Source organism: Chenopodium album, chromosome 16, assembly GCF_948465745.1.
Source record: "Chenopodium album chromosome 16, dcCheAlbu1.1, whole genome shotgun sequence".
Classification (NCBI taxonomy): domain Eukaryota; kingdom Viridiplantae; phylum Streptophyta; class Magnoliopsida; order Caryophyllales; family Amaranthaceae; genus Chenopodium; species Chenopodium album.
Window position 1 is genome coordinate 15,310,116 of NC_137849.1, and position 18,407 is coordinate 15,328,522.

The 18,407-nt window shown below is 35.8% G+C and overlaps 1 non-coding gene across 1 annotated transcript; it reads right to left on the bottom strand.

Moving 5' to 3' along the window:
- Nucleotides 1–9,041: 9,041 nt before the first annotated feature.
- LOC145587074 (small nucleolar RNA R71) lies at nucleotides 9,042–9,147 on the bottom strand. Its single transcript, XR_014101117.1, has one exon. It is a non-coding gene; the product is annotated as a small nucleolar RNA R71 (small nucleolar RNA).
- Nucleotides 9,148–18,407: the final 9,260 nt, after the last annotated feature.

Below are 18,407 nucleotides of genomic sequence, written 5' to 3' on the forward strand. Positions count from 1 at the left end.
CTTTTGGAATTTTCCAACACCAATGCATGGTTCTACTTCTTACTCCATCTTGCGCCTATCGCGACTTTCGAGATTCACTCCGTTGTCTTCTTCCTCTTCCCAACTTGCCGCAATCATTATTTGAGGGAGTGGATGGTCGATCTTGTATAGTTGTATTGTGTTGGTGTAAGTGAGCACTTTTATCCTTATCGTCTCGTGGTCCAGCCTTACCTCCTCTTTCCAGTGTAGCAACATTGGTGTCGGGTCTAACCATCAGGAGTTGGACAATTTTTAAAACACTTGTCTAAACCTTAATATCTTCCACTACACTTTATAAAAAATTACAAAAATTTGATATTTAAAATTTATATAGGTAGTCGAATCTAATATGATCTAATATGAATATGTTTTTTCTTATATATCATGAGATTTTTCACAATCAAAGTTTCTCTCTTCTTGCACCTAATATTCCAAACCTTACAATCATTTTAAAACGGAGTTAACAAATAAGTTCAAACAACTCTTTCTAATTATCTTTTATGGTTTTTTGTTTTAAAAAAAAATGAAAAATTGGAATAAAAAAACGATGTACAACGAGTCCTTAGTAATTCATACTGTAGTGTTTTAGTGTAATTAGGTGCAGTGGTGGACGTAAGGGTTTTGAAACCGGATGACGAAATACAAACATCATGACCCTCGAGTCTTAGATTAGAAATTTCTTTCTTAAATAAAAATTTAAAATTAAAAGTTTAGTTTACAACAGGTCAAATTCAGATTACAATGAACAGTTAAAAAACTTATAATCCAATACATAAGTTCATAATTCAATATTAATAAAGAAAATTACAAAAGTACTCTTCGAATTTAATACTTTGGCAGATTTTCATTGCGAAAATGTCACAATCTACATTAAAAAAAAAAAAAAAACAATTACTCAAAACCCACAAGTCTACAAGTTTACAACTTACAAATTTACAATTAACAAGTAAACAATATAGTAAAACTAGTAAAATAGTAAGAAACACACATTACAATTTACAATTTTATAACTACAAATCTACAATACTATTCAAGTACTCAATCAACAAGACAACCATTCAACATCATAAAATTCAAGTATTCAACAATTTAAATACAAAGTTAGTTATTCAATTTGGCAAATCCACAATCTATTCAAGTATTCAACAAATAGACAAGTTATACATTCAACATTTCAACAAATTACATTAAAAAATTCAACAATTTAATAATTCAAACATTCAATTAAATAAATTACTACTCCATAACTTACAATTTACAAATTGCAATTAATATTGAACTTCAAAACAAACTAAAATAATTATTTAACTCCTTGTTTTTCACATTAATATAAATTGACCACCGCTTGAATATATTTTGTTTAACTAAAAAAAATCTTGAAAAACTATTTGCTTCTCACACTGATATCTTACAAACGATTCACAACTTTTATCTTTAGAATTCAAAACCCTTCATTTAACTCGAAGTCTCTCCTCGATCATCTTTATCATAAGATAATATACTAAATTGTTAATCAATTAAACAAGTTAAGATAAACTACCTGTGAATTTGAAATGAAAATTGAAAGTTGCAAAAACTCACAAGTGATTGATAAGAAAAGATGGACTTTATAGCTTGGGCCGAGGCCTAAATGAATGAACGATAAAACTTCCAAGGTGTAATGTTGCCCGATGTTTTAAGTTAGGGCCAACAAACAAATCATAGACTTTGCAATTCGTTTGACTAAGTTTTAATTCCCGAGTGTGTTTGTGGATGCTACTGAATTAAAACCACTTTTTTTTTTTTTATTTATTTTTATTTTTTATTTTTTTTTCACTTTTGTACTGAATTCACTAGGTTGATTATTATTGATTTGGATGTCCATGTTGCATGATGTCTGAAATGACACAAAATAAATAAATAAATAAAAAAAACTTATAAGTTCATGTAACCGATTAAAATTGTATTCAACTGCTTTAAAATAGAAGTAATACATACATACTTTAAATAAGCTAAAGAATGACCTAGCCTAAACATTAAGAACTACTCCCTTTGTTTTTATTTATTTGCACCATATACCTTAAATGGACACCATTTCTATTTTAAGCATGTAGACCCCATCAAACAATAAATGCTATACTCTCAAATTGAATAAAAAATCATTAAATCATATTTACTACCCTTCTCACTTTCAATTTCATCCATTCAAATATTCATCTACTTGCAACTTTCAATTAAATATTCTTCCACTTGTACATAACCTCACTCTTATCAATACTCTTCTAAAAAATTGAAAAAAAACATGCAATGGTGCAAGTAATAAAAAATGGAGGGAGTACTACCTTATTTGAAGGGACTAACAATCACTAATTTAAACGTGATAATAAGATACTTTGACTAAGCTATACATGACCCACTACTCTAAACGTTATACTAATATCTTGCTACTAACATATCACCACTACTTATGTACTAATCTGAAGTAACACAACCAACATTAGAAACAATAACAACTCATAATTTGAAGCACAACACCAACAAGTTCAGGTACTTGACAAACGAAACTGCCATTTATAGGAAATTCTTGATGACTTATAGGTCTATGCTCCTACTCAGGAGGATCAGTGCGATGAAGGACTTATCGATACAAGCCGAGGTTGTTGTTGCTCCACCGAGGAGTAGACAACTGCTATGGCAACACACACAACAGTTAGTGGATTTGTGTTCTTTGGTGGCACGACAGTGCAAACTCTCAGGACAGAAACAACATGATCAAACCATGGGTTGCCCAACAAGCGTGCGAAGACTAAATAATAACTATTATAATCGATAAAATCCGAAACCTAATATTACTGGTGAGTTAACAGAAATCAACAAAAGTACCACAAGTTAGCAAGGGGCTAAACCGAAGCAAAATGCCAATTTTATGGCTCTTGATGCATATATGACAGCGAGTTACAATTCGCCATGCCAATCCTGTGATCCTAGCTAAACCTAAATGACGTAAGTATTAGAGGAAATCAATCCAATGATCGAAACTGGCATCGAGCATTTGGATGGTAGAAAGCTTATGATTAGGAGCGAATAATAAGTACAATCAATTGACATCCCTCTTGAAGATAATTCCTGGAATCTTTCTGCTTAGCTTTGGCTTGTTTATTTGGATTCTTGGATCTTTAACCTGCATTGTTAACGACCTTTCTTAGTGAATATTCAAGGAATATCAAATAATCAATATTTGGAGCTATCACAAACAACCCAAGTAAGAATTTTGGCATGCATATGTATGACACTTTTACAATTTTTCTTGACTTCTTGATTACTATATTTTTATTTAATCATTAAAGTTGTAAAAACAAGCAACAAAAATGACAACAATTAATCAAGAAATGGAGTAAAGTGATAGAATATATATATAGTAATATATTTTGTTAAGTATTTAAAGTGTTAAACAACTACAACAGAATGACAAGGACGACATACTATGATTATGATGATAACATATATAGAAAGTAACTTATAAATAATGATACAAAAGCAAATCAAAGAAGTAATACATGAGTAGTATTCTTGTGATTGATGAAAAAAAGATAAAATAAACAAGAATTAGTTTATAAAAGAAGGAATAAGCAATGAACTGTAAAAGAGAAGAGAATGCACAATCAGTAATGGAGATAATGAAGAATAATCAAACCGGTTTGAAGTAACAACAACTGATGAACGAAGGATGGACAGATTGATCAACTTTAAGACGTGTGCATGAAGAAATAAGCAGCTGATCTTACTGCATGTTTTGTGTATTGTTGCTCTGAGTAGAAGGAGTATATATAGTCAACACGACGATGATTAGATTCAAATATTCTTGAATATGAAGAAAGTTGCAACAAAATTGGTAATAAAATATGAGTACTTACATTGGAATAGGGTTTTCTTCACTTTTTTCTTCTTCAATTTTTTCATATTTCTTTCTTTCTTTCTTTTAATTTCCCTTTGTTTTCTTGGTGAGAGGTTTTCTCAATTAGCCCTCTTGATTTAAGCTTGTTGTTATTCAATGCAGTGCAATTGAGTTCAGTTTCGTTTTTTCAACTCTGCTTAGTTCAAATTTTATACTATAGTTAATTTCTATTTAGCTCAATTTAGTTCATTTTTTTCATTATAAAAGATCAAGCCCTTATATGGTCACACCATTTAAGACAAGTTTAGGTTTCACGGCCTCATGATTTGCAACCCTTAAGGGTTTTTTTTTTGTTTTTTTTAAAAAATAATATTTGATTATTAGATGTTGAATGATATCTTTGTGTATGTTGTTTGCGGATGATATTGTATTGGTGGATGAAACTAAAGTTGGGGTTAATTCCAAATTGGAGAAATAGAGACAAAGGTTGGAATATGAAGGATTTAAGCTAAGCCGCAGCAAGACTGAGTATTTGGAATGTTGTTTGAGGTCACAAAGGGGGGCAAATGTTGTTGTGGTTAGTTTTGATGGAAACAATTTGTCCATGAGTGAGTGCTTTAAATATATGAAGTCAATCATCCAAAAGAATGGCGATATTGACCAAGATGTTATTCACAGGATTAAGTCAGGGTGGCTTAAATGGAGAGCAGCCACGGGAGTGTTGTGCGATCGAAGCATCCTTTTAAAGTTGAAGGGGAAATTCTACAGGACTGTTATAAGACTAGTGTTGCTCTATGGTACAGAGTGTGATGCGGATGTTGAGATGGATATGTAGGAACACTCTACGGGATAGAATCAGAAATGAAGTTATCTGTAGGAAAGTTGGTGTTGCGGACATTGCGAGCAAGCTAAGGAAAAATCTCTTGTGTTGGTTTGGACATGTAAGACGAAGACCCTAGGGCGCGCCAGTGTGAAGAGTTGAAAAGTGGGATTAGGGATATTTCAAACGAGGTACAGGGAGACCAAAAATGACTTGGATGGAAGGAGTTAGAAAAGATATGAAGCAGATGGATTTACAAGAGAACGAGGCTCTCGATTATAGGGGTGGTGGAGGAAAATCTTTGTGGATGACTATCCGGAATGATCATTTTGGTTTATATAGCCGACCCCACTTATGAGACTAAGGCTTTAATTGGTTGATGTTGAATGATATATATGCCTATAAGAAAGGATGTTGAATGATATGATTTACTATGCTAAATTGTTACATTAAAAATTCATACAATTGTTATTAAACATGTAATACTCTTTTTTCGTTAGTAAATCAAACCCAAAATTGCTTAAAATCACCTTAAATAATTTGAAACTCAATCGAAAAATAAGGGAATCAAGCTGTCCTTTTTAATAATAAGTGAAGAATGCAAGAGTCCAAAGTCGTAGTAAGTCCAATTTAGTAGACTTATCTCTATCAGATATTGATACAATATCGATATTTTATGGACACCGAATACTCCACGAATGTTTCACTTCTTTTGTTAACTTTTGCCCTACGTATTATACATTAAATTAGGTCATTTTACATGTGTTTTATGTTCTTTTAAAAAGGTTATCATCTTACGAAAATACAATACCTTGTGTAGTCATATTAAAAATTTTATGAATTTCTAATTTTTTTTCATAATACTTGTTTTGCTACATTCATATCTCATATCTTATACTTCCTCCGTAAATGAGTGTTTGCAACAAAGGATATTATTTGTGAGAGATAAAATAATACTTTGTTGCAAACATAGGAAGTATATATATTTTGCATCATACATGTATCTATCTAGTGCCCATATGTTAGTAATTTTATCCATTTTTGTACAACTTAGGTCACTCCAAACTTTGGGATGGCTGTTAAGGTTGTGCCCTTTTTTTTTAATTTTTTTAAAACACCCATAACTTTCATGGCTATGTTGGGATGGAGTATAATGGCTGATAATGAGCTGTGGGTTAGGATTTCGAGGGCCAAGTATACCCAGTTTATAATGATTTTATGAATTATGAGCCAAAACCCTATAATTCTCCTTTATGGAGGGACATTCTAGGGCAGGATTTATCCTTAGGAAGGGTTTAATTACAAGAATCAGGAATGGTTAGGAGACCTCACTCTGGTATCATGATTGGACAGGAGAGGGGCCTCTTGCAAATTTGATCCATGATGTCCCAGAGTATATTAGTCATTGGAGGGTTGCAAATATAATAAGGAATGGTAGATGGGAGTATAGGACCTCAGTAGACTTGAGAATAATGTTCTTCCCCATACTATTTTAGACCTTATTGCAATTCCTTTAGCCAGAAATTGCAGTTTGAATGACGATTTTGCTTGGAAACTGTAGACACCTGATTATGTCTCCTCAAAAACCAAACACAGTGATGAATACTTTTCACGTCATTGATTATTGAACGAGGTGAAATGTGAAAAAGTCTCGTGACGCACTTGTTTTAATAAAGATACTTCTGTTTTTGAAAATATTTCTTTTCGTACCTTATTTATGGAAAATGTCCAGTCCAGTTTAATTTGGTCCATGATATGGGTCTAATAATGGTGTAGTTGGATGGGGATTGAAAATAGCTTTCCAACGATATATAATAAGCCCAATTTCGATGAATAATGAGGAAGTTATGAGCAAAATACTAAACTGGGCCCAAACCGGATTTTACCTACGACCCAATGATCATGTGGAGGGTCCAAAGGTTTAATCCCATTGCTCAAATAATTAAGATTAATTAGAAGCTTCTATAAGTTTCTAAAAGATCTTAATTATCCTTTTTGAAAAGATAAGATTAAAGAGTTTGAAATTGAATAAAACTCCTCTTTATAAAAGTCCTAATTCTATGCGAAATGAAAGACGTTCATCAGATATTATTTTCGTGCCTCATAATTTTTATCCAAATCTTATATGGCTGGATATCCCTTGAAATTATCTTTCCAATGATATATTATAATATTTATTTCGAGCTATAACGAAAAAGATATGAAAGAAATACGAAACTCTATCCAAAACTGACACTCTTTCACTATTTCGGCCATATCTTTTATTCTTTAAAATATTTTAATCTGATTTAAATTGGATTCGAAAGTAGACTTCAAGAGATTTCCAACTACATATTATATACCTTATTTGGACTTCTGGATAAAAAGTTATGATAAAAACGAATTCCACAAAAATCTGTTTTTATCTCGACCCGATAATTCTATCGCGCTGCGATAGTCCTTATCTTGCTAACTCAAAAGGAATTGTATTCCGATTCTAATTCTAACTCTTTTCTAATCGTTTTCGGACGTTTTTCTCTATAAATAGGGTCGTATTTTCCCGTTTTCAATCACCAACAATCATCAACAATCATCTATTTTCTCTCTCTAAAAGCTAGAAGCTTATTCTTTCTTTCTCTTTCTAAACCTTGCCTTTTCAAATACAACATTCGTCCATCACGAGACTTAGACACACATAGCCAAGTTCGAAGTTTCCTTCTCCCTCGACGTGAAAGGTTAATACTTTCTGAGGGTTTGGTCCTAAATCCCTATTTTAATTATTTAAATTAATCGTTTGATTTAATATTTTCATTGAAGTTACTAACGCGTGTATTGTTTTCATAGAAAGAGATACGAGGCAACAAAGTAAGTTGTTTTATTGTTCTATTTCTTTAGAAAGCATGCTTATATTATTTTAATTCCTAGTATCATGTTAGGATGTTATTTAATGCTTTCTAGTATCATGTTTAGGTTGCTTCCTATTTCTTCTATCATGCTAGTATCATGTTAGGGTTAAAGCTTTGATTATTATTGTTTAGTGACATTCTAGGATTTGTTATTAATCTTGTTAGTATCATGCCTAGGATCTTGCTATTATTATTATGCTGATTGAGAATATTGTTATGATGATGATTTGTTGTATCAGTATTTTTATGTTGCTTGATATTGTTGTTATTGCTTGATCACGCCCTCTCTTGCAGGTTTAAAGGGAATTTGTACATGAAATCAAGCTATAATTAATAATTTTATTTAGGCTAATATGATTTTAATTCAAGTGATCGCCAATAATAGATTTCTTTGCGCATTGATAATCAACAAACATAGATTAAACAGGTTTAGGATTAATATATTGATTGTATCTTAGTCAGAAAGCGCACATGAATATGAGAATAAGTAGAGGCCTATTTTTAGGGCAGGTTCAATCTCTTATAGGTTGGATTTGTACCTTCATAGTGTCTTGATATATTGATTTACTTTGTGATTTACTTTGTTGTTTAGTTGAACTTAGATAACCTACACTACCTTTTACGCTTCGAAATAGCTTGACTCGGGCAATAGCTAACTTCCCCACAATCCTAGTGGTTCGACCCGAACTTGCTTTATTAGTAGGTGTAGGTTTGGTTATAAATTAGTTTGATTGGAAGAATTTTAGTTTCAACGACCTAGAATCCACCTCTCAATCAAAATGGCGCCGTTGCCGGGGAATGGCGTAGTTGTTTGCTATTGGTGTTGAGTCTTTTTCATTTCATTTCAAAAATACAAAAAGATTTTTCTCTTTTAGGCTACACTTTTAGCCGTGCTACTAATTGTTTCTTTGAGATTGTATGCATAGGACAAGAGGAAGGACTTTAGTACCTTTTGATCCGGAGATTGAGAGAACAATCGCAAGGATAAGAGTTGCTAGACGATCCTTGAGCTCTAGCTCTTCAAGTGAAGAAGAATTTCAATAAGAAGAACAAAGAAGCATGGGTGAAGTACCAAGGGTTGCTTTGAAGGAGTTGGGAACTCCCGGTGCCTATAGATTTGAGAGTGGTATTGCTCCGCCAACAACACCGGCTAATGACTTTGAGATAAGGCCGGCGATGATAACAATGATTGAACGAAGGAAATTTAGTGGTGCCAAGCACGAAAGCCCACTAAATCATCTCAAAGAGTTTGAGAAGTATTGCAACACAATCAAAGTCAATGGGGTTTCTCAAGAATTCATAAGGCTCAAGCTATTCCCGTTCTCTCTAATTGGAAGATCTTTGGAGTAGCTAGATAAGGAAGTGAAGCCTAATTCCTTGAGAACTTGGGATGAGGTCACTAAAGAGTTTATTTCTCGCTTTTACCCTCAAAAGAAGACCGTTGAGGCAAGAACTCTAATCCAAAGTTTCAAGCAAAAGCCTAGTGAGAGTTTGTATGAGGCTTGGGAAAGATACAAGGAATATCAATGAGAATGTCCTCACCATGGAATCTCGACATACCAAATCATACAAATCTTCTTTGGAGGATTGAGTCCCCAAGGAAAGTCATGTCTTGATGCCGGAGCCGGAGGCCCGATTATGAACAAGACCGAGGAAGAAGTTGTTGATATCATAGAGGATGTAGTTCGTCACTAAATGGATTGGCAAGAGGGAGAGACAAAGTCTACAAGCAAAAGTAGCTCAACGGTCTACTCGGTTGATCATCTCAATGCAATCAATAATTTGTCGTCCCAAATCTTAAACTTGGGGAAGGAGATGACATTAATCAAGGGTAAGCTAGAGAGTGCCTCTTCAATTGCACCGAGTCTTCCCTCCCACATTAAGGGGAGAGGTACATCTTCTAACTCTACTCCTCCTTCTACTTCAAGTAATATGCCAAGTGGATGTGTCTTTTGTGATGTTTGTGGGTCATATGACCATGACTCTTCTAGTTGTCCACATGCTTTTGAGAATTGTGATGATGTTGAAAACAATGATTATGAGCAAGTGAATTTTGTTTCTAACAATAGGAATGGACAAATATTTGAAGGTCCAAAGAATTTTGGGACTAGATTTGCTCACCAACAAGGGAGTTTTGATAACTACAACAATGGTGGCTATAGGAACCAAGGAAATCAAGGTTTCTGAGGTAACTATAACAATCAAGGTTATAGTAATCAAAACCAAGGCCAATGGTTGGAAATCAAGGCCAGTCTCATGGCTTTCGTGGCCAACACCAAAATTATGGCAACAATCAAGGCCGAGGTAATTGGAACAATCAAAATAGGGGCAATTTTCAAAACAACAATCAAAGGGGACCCCCACTCGAATTTGCTCCAAGACCTCAAGGCAATGGTGATAATTCCTATGCTCAAACCCCATATTCTAGAACTAACTTAGAGGAGATCATTGAAAATCAAATAAAAATTTTGAACACTTACATGGCGATGAGTGACAAGAAGTTTAATGAGATGATGATACATAACAAGATGCTTGAGACCCAAATCACTCAACTAGCCAATACCTTGAAAGATTGTGCTAGCCCTTCTTCATTACCTTCTCAAGGAGTTGATCCTAAGAAACCCGTTTATTCTATTACCACAAGGAGTGGGAGAGTGATTGAAGAGAGAGTTTCTAGGATTAGTGAGGAGGATGAGAAGAGGAGTGACTCAAGTGAGGAAAATGAGAACAAGGTGTCAAGGAGTGTGAGCAAAGAGGAAGTTCAAGAGAAAAAGAAGAGTGTTGAGTCTAGCAAGATGAGTGAGAGTTCTAATGAGGAGACAAAAGAGAAAGAGAGGAAGCAAAATGAGGATTTCAAACCGAAACTTCCATACCCCCAAAATTTCAATAGGTACAAATTGGATGAACAATTCGGGAAATTTATCGAGATGCTTAGGAAAATTCATCTTTCTATTCCTTTCACCGATGTTTTAGGGCAAATGCCTAACTATTCTAAATTTCATAAGGAAATCTTGAGTGGTAAGAGAGATTGCAATGTGGTTGAACCGGTGAGTTTGGAGGAGTGTTGTAGTGCCTTTATCCATAATGACTTACCCCAAAAGATGAAAGACCCCGGAAATTTCTCCATTCCTTGCAATATTAATGGGAAATTGTTTCAAAATACCCTTTGTGATCTTGGTGCTAGTGTTAGCATCATGCCTTACTCCTTTTTTCAAGAAACTTAAGTTAGGTGAGCTCCTTCCAACTAACATGACCCTTCAATTGGCCGACCGTTCTATTAAGTTCCCAATGGGTAGAATTGAGGATGTGCCCCTCAAGATAGGAGAGTTCACTATTCCTATTGATTTCATTGTGTTAGAGTTTGCGGAAGATGACAACATTCCTATCATTCTAGGGAGGCCATTTTTAGCAACTTTGGGTGCTTTGATAGATGTGAAAGGTGGAATGATTACTTTGTGTGTTGGTAATAATAAGGCAAGTTTTAAGCTCAAGTCGATGCATGAGTCTCTATCCTATGTGCAAGGTGTTGGTAACAAACAACTCACTTTCGCACAATTGATTGAAATCACAATTAAGAACATAGAATCAATAAGCTAGAAAGATTCTAATCCATATAAGCATCATCCATACACAATAATCAAGAATCAATTTCATACAAATCACAATAAATCATTCAATTCATCAACATAATCTTCATCGAATTCCCTAGAATAAAATCTATGCTAACATGATAAAAAGAACATGAAAAGCAAGGTAAAACTAGAATTAATGCTAAAATTAAACTATTAAACTAATTAACAACTCTAATCAATAAAAAATTAAATAAAAAAAGAAATAAAGGAAAGCAATAAAGTTGAGAGAAAGTTAGAAATGCTCATTGAATAGATGAGAAGAGATTCCACATAGTTGCTTACTCAATCTCTCAAAAACCCCATGAAAAATCCAAGCTTTTTCTCTCTAAAACTACTCCTAAACTAGAGAGAGAAACTCCTAATCTAACCCTAAGAGAGAGAAAATAAAAATGAGACTAAAACTAAACTAGGGTGAATAATTTGTTCAAAGAGTATTAACCCCAAAAAGGTATTTATATTACAAGTTAATAAAAGAAAACAAAAAGAAATTAAAATAATTAAAGAAGTTAATTAAAGAAATAAAATAAAGAAGGAAAAAGGAATAAAAATAATAAAAGGAAAAAGAAAGGAAAACAAAATAAAAATAAATTCCCCCCAAAAGCATAATAAGACCCACGAACCACCTTTTTCTTCATTCATTTGGCTGCTCTATTCTCCATTGAAGCCCATCACCACCGCACATCACATCATCAATGGCTATAATTAAGCATTATCTTCGATCTCCAATCTCAACCGTTCGATCTTATTAATTATCATGTGAGAAGCTCGTGATACGGTTTTTTTACACACCCCGAAGACCGCGCCCGCGGTGGCCTGAGCCGCGCCTTCTCCCAAGCATCTCCTCGGCATCTCCCGCATCAAATGTTGAGCTCCAAAATACCGTGTCCGCGCCCGCGGTGGATTAGGCCGTGCCCACGGTGAACTAGGTGTGAATTTGGGGTTGATTGATGGCGGTTTTCTGGTGGAATCGGGGCTACTCAGCTTTGAATTGCCGGTACGGTTGTTGTGGGCGGTTTGCTGCTGTTCGGTGTGGAGGAGATGGAGTTGTGGGCTGCTGGTTTTGGGGTTCTAATTTATGTTGCGTGGTGGTGATTTCTTGAGGTGGTGGCTGTTGTAAATTGATGCGGGCTGGTGTAGTTGTTTGCGTGGGGAAGCAGGGGAAGGTGGTGATTATGCGGGCTGTTGTGAGGTGGAGATTTCCTCCAGGTGTACAACCTACCAATAAAGAAGAGGTATGGATCCTCATATAAGCAATGAGAGAAGCAATAGACATGTGTCGCAAGGCCCTCGATCACACAAAGATGATTCGAAATAAGCATGTCATTAAAGAGATGGCAGAGACTACTAAGAGAAATCCATTTTCTCTTCAAGTAGTCAAAACACCCAAAAGGAGCAACAAGCCTTACACTCCAATTGGGACCTCTTATGCAAATATGTTCAAAATGCTTTTCGAGAGTGGGAAGATCAAACCTCTCGAGCCAAGACAATTTGAATCGTTGAAAAGGACAGATAAGTTCTATTGTCCATACCATCAAACAGGAAGACATACTGTAGAACACTGTTTCAAATTCAAAGATCTAATCCAGGGATTGATTGACAGTAAAAAGTTGGTCCAAATTCCACCAGAGAAAGATGTTAGCATCGACGGAGTTTAGGAAAGTGATTATGAGGACGTCTACCTCAAAGATGTGGAAGAAACTCCACTCTCCACGATATACCCAGTAGACGACATTTGGAATGAAGAAGATTCACCCATAGATGTTCTCACAAGATCAGGGAGAATGCAACCTCCTATCACTACACAACCTATTCCTACTACCCAACAAGTTCCCATACCAATCATAGAAGACAACGATGTTGTCAAACAACTTAATGACACGGGAAAAAATGTAGGTCGTCCTCTACCCTTTCCTAGAGTAAAAGAAAATTTATAAACACTCGACCAACCTAATACGAGTATAGGGTAAGTCAAGGGTCGAACCCAAGGGAATGAATAGGTGTAAGCTATAGCCTAGGTCAAGCTACTTCGAAGTTTGCGGAAGATGCGGTTGGTAACTAAGGTATCAAGAAATCTAGATGAATCGAGGAATTCAATATACTAAACACTAGGGATATGGTTCCACATGCAAGTTCAATGATTATGCTAATTGAAAAATCACTCAATCAATTCAAACATTGCAAAGGACAAATAATAGTTGCAATTAAAGGAATTCAAGGGTTATCTCCTATAAGCCAAGCTAGGGATCACTATGAATGGCTAGCTAGGAAAATCAAAATCAAATTCAATCAATTAAAGTAATTCTCAAATCAAGGGTTCATGTCATTGAAATTTGCAATGCAATCTAGATTAATCTTATAGGTTGATCACTCCTAGTCCAATCAATCTCATGCACAACTATGTCAACCAATTTAATTGCACCATTCAAATCAATCTAGCCTCATCAACTAGCAAAAATCATCAATGAAGCATGCTTCCCCTTCTCCCTAGCAACCAATCTACTCACTAAACATGGTGGAATTAAGAAACAAAACAAATCCAATCAAATTCATATTCATTTAAAGCTAAATCAAAAGAAAATCAATCAATCAACAATTTCTAAAGCAAGGAATATAATCTCAATCAAAATCCAAGAAACTAGAAGGAATTGCATTAAAAGTAAATCAAGGGAAAGAAATCTTACAAATATCCATTGAATTGAAGAAGGAATTTCAAAATTAAATTGAAATCTAAGATCAAATTCAAGTACTAACAAGTAAATCTTAAGCTTCTCTCTCTACTTTCTCTCTTTACTATTTCTGGAAAAATTCTCTCTCTAGTACAAAGTTAAGTCGTCACCAAAAAGAAAGTCAAAAGCTATAAATAAGAAAAATCGAGCGAAGAAGGCTGCACAGGTCATGCGCACGCACAGCCCAGCCGCGCGCGCGCACAGCTGGGTCTGCGCGCATGCACCCCTGTGCTATGCATGGGCTTTGGCTCCTTCTCTTGCTTGATTAAACTCCGCGCTCCCGAGCATCCCCAACATCAGTGCACTCGAGATGATGCCCGCGAACATGGCAGTCCTAAAATGAGCAAATTGACTTGATTTTTCACCTACAAAACACAAATAAAACAAAGAGAGGAAGCGTAGCAAGGTAAAACTAAAACTAAAATTATGAATTATCAACTAAAAATATGAAAAACTCGTAAAAACCAATCGAGAACTAAAGTGAATTATAAAAAATGGAAAATCAAGTAAAACTGAAAGAATTATATGAAAATGATGAAGAAAAATAAAGAAAATGAACCTAAATCTTATTCTTTTGAGCGCCAAAAACGACGCTCATCACTTAAAAAGACTAAGGTTGAAATGAACGTATGGAAACTACTAGCCACATCCCGTGAGCATAGAGTTGCAGTAATGGATGCTTTGGCTAAAGTAGGGATCGATTCTGAAACCACTCCTAAGGGATTAGCTAATTTTCTCACGAATGATCTTACGAGTCCCATCAATCTAATCACCTTTTCTGACAAGGATCTACCTCCAAAGGGTGATAAACATAATAAGGCCTTAAACCTCACAATAATCTACAAGAGAATGAATGTCCCAATGACTCTTGTAGACAATGGGTCAGCAATCGATGCTTGCCCACTACGAACAGCGAGGATGTTAGGAATAAGGGATGAAGACTTGTCTCTATCTACACAAGGAATAAGAGCTTATGACAATACTCGTCTCTAAGCTCTTGGGACAATTATTATGAATGTCACTGCAGGAGTTATAGAACATGCTACCACTTTCCAAGTGGTAGACATTAAAGCTTCTTTTAACTTATCGCTGGGACGCCCTTGGCTTCATGACCTTAAGGCCGTCCCTTCATCCCTTCATCAACAAGTAAAGGCCGTCCTTTTATGGAATGACTCTAGGAAAGAAAAAAAAGATAGCAAAACAGACGGGCTTACCTGGCCTCGCTAAGTTAGATACTTTTGGACTTGGTTTTGAACCAACTCCAGAAGATCTCAAGCGAGCCCGGGAAAAGGCTAACGCGCGGAGTAATGGTCGTACCCAAAAGAAAGCAATCCCAATGGATCAATATCCTCTCACTCTAAATGGACAATTCATAAGAGAGGGTGAAGATTATCTGTGTTATGAATTTCCCAAGCCCTTTGTCAAAAATGGGATAAGACAACCTGGGTTCGAAATCTTCCTGGATTGCAACTTCTTAGATGACATCCCAACTCCTATCCATAAGGAGAAAGCACCTACATGTTTGACTTTAATGTCACGGGACTCCTTTCCGGGCACGAGAAGAATGAGCCAAAATATGTTGAAGATAACTCCGCACTCATTCAAACAGCACTACAAAGTGAAAGCTTTGACCCCTCAAAGCTTATCACTCCAGCAGAGGGATTAGTCCAGGGATGGCAAAAGACTATGAAGGTAACTACACCAAATGGAAGGAAGATCTCCATAACAACAGGACAAGGACCCATGTTCGAAGAGTCGTCGGAGTCAGAATCCGAATCTGAGTCTTCCCCTATCGAGTCTTCAAAGTCTTTAGCTACAGTACCTCTCCCTAGTTCTTCTACTTTAGTACCTACTCCTAGGATAGTTAGTAGTCAAGTCTCGATGGACATTTCCTTATTTGATGTAATGGTTTCTGAATTCAATAATATGTTTTCTTTTTCTTACTCCTCGTGTCATTCTCTAACCCAAAATGACGAGCATTACTTAACAAACAATGAAAGTGACAAAGAAATAATTAAAGCAATGGAAACACTTGAGAATAAAACACCAGTAATTGAAGACACTAAAACAGTGGATAACTCAAAAGATCCAAACATTAAAAGAGAAGTTAAAATCGGACTAACTCTTACTAAGGAAGAAAGAACCGATTTAATTAATCTACTAAAAGAATTTATCGATGTATTCGCTTGGTTATATGAAGATATGCCAGGAATAAATAGAGAAATAGCAACACATAATACCACTAATTCAAGGAATGAAACCTGTAAAACAAAAGTTACGTCAAATGAAACCCGACGTAGGTCTTAAAATAAAAGAAGAAGTTCAAAAACAAATAACTGCAGGTTTCATCAGGGTATCTAAATACCCCGAATGGGTTACAAATGCGAAGCCACTTCCAAAGAAATATGGAAGGGTAAGAATGTGTATTGACTATAGAGATCTAAATAAGGCAAGTCCAAAAGACGACTTCCCTTTACCACACATCGACATTTTGGTAGATAATACAGCAAATCACGCGCTTCTCTCATTTATGTATGGGTACGCAGGGTACAACCAGATTCTCATGGCAGAGGAAGATATGGAAAAGACTACATTCATAACACCTTGGGCACTTACTGTTACACGGTGATTCCATTCGGGTTAAAAAACGCGGGTGCCACTTACCAAAGAGCAGCGACTGCCCTACTACATGACATGATGCACAAAGAGGTTGAAGTCTATGTGGATGATATGATTGTAAAATCAAAAGATCGTCCAAGAAATCTAGTAGCCTTAAGAAAATTCTTCGAAAGGCTGAGGAAATACAACATGAGGTTAAATCCATCTAAGTGTGCTTTTGGATTCACCTTAGGAAAACTCTTGGGATATGTCATTAGCTCTAAAGAAATAGAGATAGACCTAACCATGATTAAAGCAATCATGTCAATGCCGCCGCCCAAGACCGAGAAACAGATTCGAGGATTTATTGGCCGGTTGCAATACATAAGTAGGTTCATATCCAAGTTAACCACGATATGTGAACCAATATTCAAGAAACTTAAAAAGAATGTACCAGTAATATGGGACGACGAGTGTCAAAAAGCCTTTGAAAAGACCAAAGCCTATCTCGCTAATCCTCTCGTATTAACACCAGCTTTCTCGGGAATCCCTCTTAGATTGTATTTAATAGTCACCAAAGAGACAATGGGGGCTATGCTAGCACAAGAAGTAGAAGGAAAAGAAAATGCCATCTACTACTTATGTAAAAAGATGCTCGAGCATGAAGTATGCTACACACCACTTAAGAAATTGTGCCTCGCATTAGTGTAGGCCACAACAAAGTTAAGACACTACCTTCATACAATCTATGTGGTATCTTAGATGAATCCACTAAAGTATCTCTTCGAGAAATCTACACTTAATGGGCGAATATCAAGATGAATAGTCAATTTAGCCCAATTTGATGTAAGGTTTATGCCTCAAAAGGCTATCAAAGGATCAATGGTCTCGGACTTCTTGGCAGATTTCCCAATAGAAGATTCGACGCCAATACATGAAAATGAGTTTCCAAACGAAGACTTAATTCTTATAGAAGATGATACTTGGACATTATACTTCGATGGAGCAACAAACCAAAAGGGTTGTGGTGTAGGAGTATTATTAGTATCACCTAAAGAGGAACATGTCCCAATATCCATAAAGTTAGATTTCGATGTTACCAACAACGCTGTGGAATATGAATGCGTGGTAGGCCTCGAAACAGCTTTGGCATCGGGAGTAAAGAAACTGCGAATATTCGGAGACTTATCTTTGATCATCAATCAAATTTCCAAAATATGGAAAGTAAGGAGCGAAAGGTTGGCCCCTTACCAAACATATCTGGAAACTCTCACTAATAAGTTAGAAAAGGTAGAATACACATATCTACCAAGAGAGGAAAATCAATTTGCCGATGCCTTGGCAAGACTAGCCTCGACGGTTAGAATTCCCACGGGAATTGAGCAAACGCTTTTGACAATAGAAAAGAGGCATAAACCCGCTTACATTCAAGCTATAGAAGATGATGAAGTAGTCCAAGAAGAAGAAGAGGAAAGAGAACCTTGGTATACGGACATCCTCAACTATGTCACCAAAGGGGAATATCCACTCTACGCTGACAAAAGAGCAAAACGAGCCTTAAGACTTTTGGCTTCCCAATACGTGCTCTAGACAATGAGCTACACAAAAGGGTACCTAAAGGTCAAGCTCTTTTATGTGTAGGCAAAAAGGAAGCCCAAAGAGCAATGAGAATAGTCCACGAAGGAGTATGTGGAACTCATGTGAATAGCAAGATGCTTGTCCAAAGATAATACGCGAAGGATATTATTGGACTACCATGAAGAGGGAATGTCATCATTATGTAAAAAGATGCCCTAAATGCCAAATATACGCCAACTTGCAGCACGTTCCTCCGTCACTCCTTCACACCTACAC